This window comes from Botryllus schlosseri, chromosome 15, assembly GCF_051294905.1.
Source record: "Botryllus schlosseri isolate E-star chromosome 15, Bs_hap1, whole genome shotgun sequence".
Taxonomy (NCBI): domain Eukaryota; kingdom Metazoa; phylum Chordata; class Ascidiacea; order Stolidobranchia; family Styelidae; genus Botryllus; species Botryllus schlosseri.
Window position 1 is genome coordinate 2,497,045 of NC_137250.1, and position 11,440 is coordinate 2,508,484.

The 11,440-nt window shown below is 39.5% G+C and overlaps 1 long non-coding RNA gene across 1 annotated transcript; it reads left to right on the forward strand.

Moving 5' to 3' along the window:
- Nucleotides 1–1,336: 1,336 nt before the first annotated feature.
- Nucleotides 1,337–2,058, forward strand: LOC145457050 (uncharacterized). Its single transcript, XR_013920771.1, has 2 exons — nt 1,337–1,544; nt 1,722–2,058. It is a non-coding gene; the product is annotated as an uncharacterized LOC145457050 (long non-coding RNA).
- The last annotated feature ends 9,382 nt before the right edge of the window (nt 2,059–11,440 follow it).

An 11,440-nucleotide genomic window follows, 5' to 3' on the forward strand; every position in this document is an offset into this window, starting at 1 on the left:
AACAGGTACAGTTGAAATAGATTTCCACCCATCGAACGAATAAGCTCGGTAGTCATTTATGTTATTGAGTTTTGAATTTTTCTTGTTAAACTAATTTCATAGGAAAAGTAACATCAATATGACTTCATCAAAATAAAATTATTCAATGCCGTAACAGTAGGCTTACCATACGTCCACTAAATTAGGGTCACCATATTTTTGTAACACAAATTCTGGACGCTCGATAGCACCCACTAGCGGATTTCAAAATGAGGTATAAGCACATCGTCAATCGATATGACGTCACACCAGCAAAACTTTCTTTATCGACTATATAGGTGGTCACGATCCGGTTCAGAAGTATGTGGCTGTGTGTTGTAAGTTGTAGCCAGGTCCAAAGTCACATTTTTTCAGCCCCCTCCTGCCAAATTAAATACTGGTCTTGAGTAGGCTTACCATACGTCCTCTTTTAAGAGGATTTGTCCTCTTTTTTGACTTTTTTGAAAGTGTCCTCGGAGGACGCCCTTTTGTCCTCTTTTTTGAGATTTTGTCCTCTTTTTTGAAAATTTAGGTCAGATTTAGAGCAAATTGCGAGTGATATGCCGCAAATTAGCACAGAAGTGACGCTCCGGCGGATATTTCGGAGTGAAAAACGGTGAATTTAGCTCTGAGCGAAAATATGACTTTTTTTTTTTTTTTTTTTTTTTCTAGTTATCCATCTGGCAATGTGGAGAGAAAAACGGTATTTTGAGCTCAGAGCAGAAGTGATGACCTTTTTTTTTTTTTAGTCAACCGATCACAAAGTGGGAAAATTTCACCGGATTTTAAAAATTCTACTCCGGTTTTGCATCTTGCAAATTTCTGAAAAAGTGTCCTCTTTTTACATTTTCAAAATATGGTAAGCCTACGTACCAGGAAGAGAAGACGAAACTACACGCCAAGGATCGCATATAGCCTTGGCGAGAACGGGATATTGCACATTGAACTTGGAACGACGGCGTGGCAAGAAGCTCTCAACAGTGCACCCAAGCCCCCCAAAAACTACGATGTGGCGATCTACCTTGCGTTCAAAAAGGTCGAATGTCAGGATTTGCAGAACAAGGATATATACGGAATTATCAAAGATATATTTCCGTATTATCACGGGTCGAACAAAGGAACATTCATGGTATATAGAAATTATTATATTCACGTGTAATTGTACCCAATGCATATGCAGGAACTTTAATTTGTTTTATTGACTTATTTGTTGCAAATATTATTAGCTCTCAAATTGCTGACTTGAAAGGTTGTGACTGTAAGCGTAGCAGAACTTGTTTTGGATCCAATTATTATCAAGTGTATATCTCTTCAACAGAGTAGCATACGGAACCGCTTGTCGACGCTAAGTGCCAAGGAGGGGGAAGAATCTGCACGCCGCAGACCGTTCCTGTACAGACGCTCCGGGTTGTCGGCAGATGGAAAGATTCTTTGGAATATCGCTGACGAGCCTGCACTGAAAAGGAACTTGCTCAGTTTGTCAAGTAAAAATTTGCGGAAAATGAGTCAAGCAATTAGTAAAAATGGTATGTCATTTTTTACAGCTTACGGATATTTACTTAATGTGAAACCGATATTTTATCTAATGTCTCAAACCTTTGGTTTTTAAAATAATGTAATCATTTATTCCTTCTTTATTTAGCAGAAAATGTGTCTCCTGTTAACTAAAACTACTTCTAATCTTTTTAATTATTACATTCCAGCTGATGTTCGGGAGATTTTTGAAAATGATGATGACCTGCAACAGCTTGTTCCAGAATTATTCCTGTAATTTCGATCTCTTTACGGCTTGAAAGAACCTGAAGAAAATTCACCCCTTCCTGATCCGAGCATCATCCGGTTATTTCCGCATGTTTTCAATCATTGACGTCTATTCGATTTACTGAAACATTCATGTTTTACACGTGTTGTTATATCAGGCATTTTATTATTCGGGCAAACTTCCATCTTTTGTCTCTGAGCACAATGACGCCGTGCATATCATGGATATCAAGTTTTTGATACATACTTGAGTAGAATAAACTTGATAAATTCGCATTACACGTTGCATTTTTAATATCATAATGTAAAAGAATTCCGAAAAATATGAGTTACAATGATGCTATTGAAGCCTGAACGTATGTCCAAATACGACATTTTAAATTGCGTGATTGCAACAGGGATTATACACTCTAATATCAAGGCGTGCAGTTAGACGGCATATTTCAACGTATTTTCTGTGTCCGCGAATCTTGTGCTTTTCCATGCACAATGTGATGTTCACCTCTGAATTCTAGACGTTGGGGTGGATACCACATTGAGCATTCTAACTCATAAAATTGACCAGCACATGTAATATATTAAAATGTGGTATCTAACTGCTCCCCTTGAATTTAGTGTGTATAATGTATATATTGGAGATAGAATTAAGATGCCAGGACGGAGTTTCGATTTCGTATCGCATCCCCCCTGCCTGAACCACTGCACATGACGTACCACCAAAACGGTCACAATTCGACTACTTACCAATGCCTAATTGCCTACAACCGAGTAAAGTTGGGCGTGACATCACAAATCATATGTATGAGATGGTAGTGTGTCTTGACCTCAAGGGAACCTCATCAACTTGATTAGCTTATCCCTAGTGTTCCCTGTAACGTAGGTGACGAGCAACAGCAATTGACTCTATAGCTATACTGAGAAGCGTATGGATTTGCTTTGTCCTGTATATAGTTACGCACTGGTATAAATATGCAATCCCTAGACTAAATCTACGTTTTGAAACTACTTCATCAGTTTTCAGGCCTACTTTTTACACTTCCACTAGGTGTGTGCTCTACAACAGTGGTTCTCAACCGCCCGTCCGCGACGTCAGTCCTGCCGGTCAGTCAGGCATTTTTCAATTTTATACTTTAATTTCAAGATGTAATATGTTCAAGGCTTGTCCATCGATAAAATAAATGAAACATCAACATTTAAACTAATTGAGAACTTCGTGAGGTAACAGTAGGTCTGGAAATATTTGATTTGAAGTTCAGGACGTGTCATTTGACGACATGCGAGAGACAATTACGATCTGACTCGCTAAAATGCGCTGTGTCCACGATGATTCGTTTTCCATTCATTCATTTTGGGCAGTAGCCTAGGCCCTATCATAACTGCCGCACCACAAACCTCCAATTGAAGGGGGCCCAAAGATATTTCGTGAATGAAAATAAATTATTCAACTTTTTGCAATATTTTCACACTTATCCGATTTTGTGTCACTAAATACCTTGAATATTACTGTATGACTACCACGAAATACGCATGATTTATAGGCTTAGGCATCTTCGCCGTCAGCAATTGCCGCGCCATGACGCACCACCACATGATGAAATTTCGACTAACATAGGACTGCGAAAAGTGTGCCAGAATTTGGCAGCGAGAAACCTTGGCCGGAAACGACTGCCCTTTGTAGACCGAAAACCTAGATATAGGATTGATATGTCGAATTGTCCATAGGCACCTTAATGACTTGAGACGAATTTCGCTGCCCTGGCAATTCGTACCCCACAGGAAAAACGCCATTCCACAGAGAAAAGGTATTTTCCAGCAAAGAAATAGCAACTTGGAATCATGTGCGTCCTTTAGCTTCGTACGCTTGGGCGATTCCAATGTCTATTCACTATATAACAGACATGGTTATGAATTAATGACATGCAACGATGTAATTATTGCAACTGTCCAGCCAGAATATGTTTATTTTGATTACATGCCCTAAATGTTCCGAGACAACACCTCACTCAGCTCTACCGGAGAATCTGTTAATTCTGAGAGGATAAAAAATTAAAGCAATATATACGTAATTACTAGGGCGGTTCTTTTGTTACATAAAAAGAAACAATTTTGACCGGAAAAATCAAAATTTCGACATTTTTTGACCTAAACAAATTGAATTTTGACCGAATTTTGACCTAACGTATGCAAATTAAGTGTTTTCCCCAAAAAATGCTTCAATTGCACCACTTATATTCATTTCTGGTTGGAACTGACTGTCCTAACGAAGTAGTTTGGCCAGAAAAAAACGTCTTTGGCTTACAAACAAGCAAATTTTTATTTGAAAAAACAATATTTCAATGAAATCTGGCCCTATGAAGAATTCTAGTGGTTACAGTATGTATTAGTAGAAATAATTAAAAAAATTTGTAGTACAACGAGAGATACTTTCGTACATTCTTGGGTAGAAAGAGCATGTCCTTACTAAGAAGCTTGCCATTATCTTTCGAGCTTTGTGGCATAGTCCCTGAAGCATGGTGACTGAATATTTATGCGAAACAGAAACACAAAGCCCCGGAAGCATTCAAAAATATCACTTGAAATTACCCAATGCTCATCTCCGGCTCTGTTCCAGCATATAAAACATCTTATTTGGTGTAGACAATAGTAAGTCCCATGGCGATACGGATCGACTGTCCTAGAACCGCTGGTTGTCTATAATTGATAATGCAAAAGAAGCCTTTGATATCATGGCATTAAATAAAAAGAAAAACAGTTCATGATAGATCATATTAATGACAGTATTGGATCTGTTGCTGCTGTTCGCTAACGGTAATGTCACTAACAAAAGTCGTAATTTGATTTATTCATTAAAATGAGAAAAATTCATGCCGAAAAAATGTGACGTATGTATGTATGTATATTGTGGTTATGGTGCTTAGCAGCTACGGCCTTGTGCACCAGACCAAAGTGTTTTAGGCATGTGTACTAGATTCTACTGCTGCATTATAGTTGCCTCTCGGTCAGGAAAACATGATCGATCACAGGCAAAATTGTGTAAGGGTTGCCAAGAAGTGACACAATGTCTATGGGCACATTGTTTCGTAGTGCAATGTCCTTAAAATATTTACGCTGTGAGCTATATCAAGAACATTGTAACAAGAAATGCTCAACCGTCTCTATAACGCCACATGTTGCACAAAGGCCATCATCGTGACATCCAATTCTATGTAAGTGCCCGTTGAGTTTACAATGTCCAGTCTGAAGCCGTAACAATATTGCTGTTTCTTTTCTTGATAGTCCCAGTGGCTGCGAGATATCATGTGCGGCGTGAATTCGCTTGTAGATATTTTGTGAATCATTCGTTTCAAATTCGTTTTTCCATCTTTCGCGAGTCATTTCTTTGATAATTATTTTGGCCTCTTGTAGGCAGAGTGGGATGTCACTGGATGATCGTTGTGTCGGAAGCGTAGCCGCCTCCTTGGCGAGTTTATCGGCTATACCGTTGAATCCAATCTCGCAGTGACCTAGAATCCAAATAAATGTAATATTTATGCCAGCACGATCAAGATATCTGCACGAAATTAAAATATCCTCGACTATAGCGCGTGCATTACTGGTTTTACGAGTTTTGAGCATAGTTAAGGCGCTCAAACTATCTTATAAAACTGCAATGCCGCAGGTCTGTATAGATCCTCGGCGCACGACATCAATTGTGATCATCAAATGTGATGTGATAGTGAAATTCTGAGCTCATAATCGAATTCAGCAACCTAAAATTAGCCTAAATCAATTGTTAAAATTTTTGGTGCAATATTTTTTTTACATTTGTAGACCAGTGTAATCGGTCGGGCTCTAGTATTCGTAGGTTTCGACAAATTCGAGTTCATGGTCACCAGTACTCGAGATGAGTGGAGGAATTCCCCAATTTTAGTGAACAGCCTTAGTGATGGTAAACCCCTATCTAAAACACCATTCGCTTATTACATCGAGCTGCCTACTGATTGAATGATGCAGTTGGATGAATATCTTCTATTTGGAATACAGTAGAGCAGTGGTTCCCAACCAGCGGGAAATTCAAGGCTTTCTGGTACGGGACAGACGCACCCCACAGTATATAGAGATATAAGGAGGGGCAACACTGCGATCACGGTTTCCAATTCGTTGCCCTGAGGTGCATGTGTCGCCCAATTTTATCGCGTGCTGTTCACAAAAACTCGTTTTAATACTGAGTAACTTATATTTTGGTCATACATACATTTAGCACGAGCAGCATGACGTACCATACCGCTTTCGTAAGTTTTACGGGTTACCAGTACAGGCTGCAATAAAAGGCGATTTCTATGTTATAGAATGTCAAACGTCTCACCGGACGACAAAGGGAAATATTAGAAACCTTTAATACAGTAGAGCAGACACAAGAAGTCACCTGTTCTCCAAAATATCCCACGAAATCGCGGAATGAGACGATACAATGTTGTTTAAAAAAATATCGACTGTACGGTAGGGTTGCATTTAAAACAAATGATTGTTCAAGACACTTCGTTTATAACATGTTTTATACGGTGTTGTAAACAATGGTCTTTTCATAAAAGTAAAACTGTGTTTTTTTAAGTTGTATAGTCATGCCATCATCGAATAACTGATTGGTAGTACCGAACTTGAACACGGCTTTTAGCAGTAAATTCATATTTATTACCTTAAAGAACTTTTCGCGTGCCTCTCATCTAGTTCAGTGGTTCTCAACCTTTTTCACCTCGCGGACCGGTAAAATTTCAAAAAATGTCGTGCGGACCGGTGAACTTTCGAAAATTGAAATGAAGCCAAAATGTAAAAATGCAACCGTTTTTTGTAATTATATGGTGCTGGAGAGTGACTTTTAGAAGGTTTTGATCGTAATAAATTATTATCTTCATGAGTCTGCTGAGTTAAGGTATAATTGCCTTGTCCAGATAAACGTGCTACCGCCGAGAGTCGTTTACAGTCTTTTGCGACGAAGGTCGTTGGATTAACCAAACATGGCAACTCGAATAATATACTTCTCTTTGACAATATCGAGAGAAGACGCGTTTCGGAGTCGAACCAAGCACCTTGTCGTGCTACCTTGCTCATTGCTCACTATCACCAGACGCAGGATACTCTGGCAACTACGAATAAAATGCGCTGCACTTACAGCAGCTATACCGGCCATCCGCAAATCCGGGCCGAAAAAGCACTTCATCCACCCACCCCAAAAAACGTTGGTCGTGGGCCGCCACAGGGCGATGAGCCAAACTTCCGGAGGCTATTTTTACCTGTACATCTGAGCACATTCCTTCTACTCAGTGTAAGCAGAGAATCTATGTCAGGGGTGACCAACCTTATTGCCATTCACAGCCGCATTGCGACTGCTCATGTAGTCTACGGCCGCATTCCAGGGCGTAGTCATAATAAACTAGCTGGACGCCATATACCCATGTTAAACTGTCTATGTGTATTTCCAGTACACTCAGTACCAATTTGTTTAATGACATAGGCTTACTCTACGCACCGCGAAGCGTGAAAAATTTTTCAGATTCGCTGATGAATTTTGTCATTAATATTAGTAGTTTTACATATTACTGATCAAACATTTATCCTTTCTCAACACATGTGATCTGATTCAGGGGTAGAGTTGATGGAGGGGGTGTTTTCGAAAATTTAGGGCAAGTTATAAATGATGATGCATCTTCGGCTGGGGCAATTGTTTTTAGTCTCTTTGTTACAGGCTTTTTTTTACCTCCCATCAGGATTGTCAGTATAGGGAGGAGCACACTATTCCGAGCTGGTATTTATATGAGGCGCATCATTTTCCTCTAGCATACTGTTCGCTTCTGTAGTCATTACTGTAGGGATCTGATTGCAAAGGACGCTACTATATATAAAAAGAAAATTATGTCACGTTGAATCGCGCGGTTCAAGATTAATTAAAATCTCTCGAGAAACCGGGAGTTAATTCGTAAATTCAAATTGCATGTCGATGGCCGCCAACACATACTAACTGAATTACGTGTCCACGGCCGCAGGTTGGCCACCCTTGGTCTACGTAGCTTAATCACGCCAATAGCGAAAGTTTTCGCTTATTCATAACTGAATCGGTTTTCTCGCTGGCGAGTTTTCGGCACACATTTCTGAGTCCCGTGTTAGCTAAAACTTCATTATGTGTTATTACGCCGTGACGCGGTAATGGCTGACTCCGAAATGCCTATTTCTATAAATCACGGAGAAGGTCAACTAATAAGCAAAACGTTTAGTGACGCTAAATCGCGCAAAATGCGGAAAAAAAATTGAAAAATGTTGGAAAAAGTTGAAAAAAAATACGCTATGATATATGTTCACTTGTAAAATAATTTTGGGCCCCTTTTAAGTTCGGCCCTCTCCAATTGGGCAGTTTGGGATGATCCTGCACAAAACGAATGAATCGAAAACGAATGATCGCGAAAACTGCGCTGTTTAGCGATGAGTCAGCTCGTACATGTTTTGTAGTTGTCGCTCGCATGTCGTTAAGACATGTCTTGAACTTCAAGTCAAATCGAACATGTTTCTAGCCCTAATCTTACCTCACGAAGTTCTGAATAAGTTTAGAATTTGATGTTTTATTTATTTTACCAATGAACAAGCCTTCAACATTGCATCTTGAAATTAAGGTATAAAATTGCAATATGTCTTGCGGACCGGCGGGAATGTCGTCGCGGACCGGCGGTTGAGAACCACTGATCTAGAGCATCCGCCACGATATAGTATACAAAACAGAGATGGATTCAAAACCAAATGGTGAATTGTGACGCAAGAATGAAAATTTATAAATAACATGAATGGATATTCAACCATAGAAACAATGCAGCGAATATAGCAACAAGCAGCTTGAAAGCGTAGTGCACGCGAGGCACAAAATACAAACACGACGAGACAATGAAGCAACACAAAAAAATTAAACAAAAACGCGGACGAACAGCAGCGAAGCAACGACAGCTGATAGAAGATTTTAAGATTATACAAAAATTCTTTCTGGTGTCTAAGGACCGGGTTGTTTGGTTTGATAAAAGTGGATTCCAAAGCTGTCAAATGAAATATAGATCTACCCTTGGCTAATACCGAAAACATGTCGTCAGAAAAGTCCAAGGTGCAAGACGGGTTGTCGATCAAATGCTGGCCAATGGAAGAGTTGCATGCCAACGCTGGCTAAAACGTATCAAACAGCACGTTCCTAAGCGGATAAGATCGTCATTGCAGTCTGTTGATTATGAAAATTTCACTCAGCAATGTAAACACGCATCTAATTCAAAGTCGTACAGCCAGGTGTTGGCATGCAATTCTTCCATTGGCCAGCATTTGATCGATAACCCATCTTGCGCCTTAAACTATTCTACGTACACATTTCGTCAAAAGAGCTATATTTAGCCTATATTTTCAATTGTGAATGACAATCCACTCTAACGTAACAATTGGATATTCGTGACGTCGTGGCCTAAAAAACAAACTAAAATAAAACACAATAAAAAGCATATTTTAAACAAGAACCTTGTTTTAAACATGTTTGTTTTAAATAGATTTTTGATTTAAATGCAGCCCTACTTTGAGGTATCCACTTGCTGAATTCTGAAAGTTTATTTGGGCCACTTCGACCCTACTTGTCCTCCAAATCAGGGCTCTCGTGTGGCCGCTAAGACCCAGCCCTCTGCCTTACACCCTAATTTGATTTTGCTATCGCATGTTCAAGCTGTCCAGAGATCAAATCCAACTATGACATCAATCCAACTTCGGTAATACAATTGTTGTCACATTTTATTGATCAAGCCATATTGGCGTGACTATTTTCAACATGTTTCGCTTATTGGCTATATAATGCCCAAATACAATAGATGTGACAAAATAATGCAGTGGATATTGCGCGATACGCGACGCAACTGATTCGCTGGTGGACTGGATATGCTCCTGGTATATTTATTTTTGGCCGGAACCGGATTGGAGCAGTCAGAGTAATACGAAGTAGTGTGCAGGATTAAGACAGATCTTGGGTGGATGTTGGCAGTATTATTTCATTTTTGACTAGAGCCAGATTGGTTCCAAATAAATATTTTTTATGATAAGGCCGAGTTCAATCGGAGCCTGAATCCATTTTGAAGGAACGGGATCGAAGTCGTACTAGCAAATTTTGCGTTCTGCTTCTTACTAGTACTCAACATTGCAACTTGAGTAGGACTAATGCCATCAATTTCTAGTTTAATACAAGTCGAAGTAGCGATGTGCTTAGGAAGTTAAAACTTCTTCAAGTATATTCAGAAAATAGACTAAAATCATTTTCGATCCCATTTTGAATTTTCAGTTATAACTCAGAAATGAAGACTCGATATTCATCGCAATGTTGAATGACATCATCTCTATCTAATTTCCTTGTAAAATTTACTACAGTGATATTCAATACAGTAAAAGATACTCAAGGGGATATCGATAGTCTTTAACATCATGTTCATTCTAACCGATCAAATCTGCCTGACAATTCATATCTGCCTAACTATTTCTTTCTGTCATATCCCACAGGAAACCAAGCAGTGTATCTGCAAACCAGCAGCGACAACCAATCAGCCCCAGTTCATCGACAGCAAGCCGTTGATCAAACACCAGTCGAAATGCAACACAATTTTGAACGGAATGACAACCCATTGCAGACTCAGCGCCGCAAAGAAGTCATTGATGTGGAATTACCACTAAATGTAATTAGCTTGTTCGAAGCGATGGAAAAAATTGGAGGCGACGATTATACAATACTGGACAGTTCTTCTAGACAAGGTAAGAGAATCAATCTTAGAAGTTCCTCATTCCTATTTTACAATCCAGTATTGACTACGTTCATCATGCTTAATGCTACAAGTGATAATGAATGAGGAATTACAACCGTATTCGATCCCTTGTTATATACAGGGGTTGTCAAAGTATCCAGCACAATTGCTCAAGTAGAAGTAAAAGTAGTCGTGAAAATATCTACTCCACTACAAGCAAATTTAGCTGTTTCCATGCTAAGACTATTTAAATCAGACCTGGGCAAAGTGCGGCCCGCGAAGCCATTCTGTGCGGCCTGCGAAAGGCTGCTTGGAATTCATGACATTAAACCTGCTTTTTGGATGTTGATGAGTGGACTAAAACCATAGGCTGTATCAACTAAACATGAATTTCGTTTACTTTCAAGCCTATTCAATAATATGCCACGATTACGCTGCCTCGCAAGCGTAATCCAGATTCAAAATGAAGGCAATGTGGCCAAGTATGAGTAACAATTCAATTCACAAGAAATCACTTTTTCCACATGGGTTAGTTCAAACCTTCTCTGATCCATTGTCACATTACGCATTATACAGTAGGGGAGATGTGGCACCGATGGATCAAAAATTGGAAACTGATGGCTGGCCCCAAAATGTTCTGCCGAAAACAGCAGATCTTTTGCTGGCTCAGCACTTTGATACAAGCTCTACCTATCGCGCACACATACAATAATATCCGTCTGTTCAATAAATATGTATGAGCGTTCAAAATGTGTTGCTCGAACGTATCATCGGTTCCCACCCGGTGAGTACAATGGCACACGACTCGGGGACCTATGAGACATACTCTCAAAAACTCAGATGTGACAACTTTTCCTGCTGTGTATATTATAATCTAAGCTACAGCA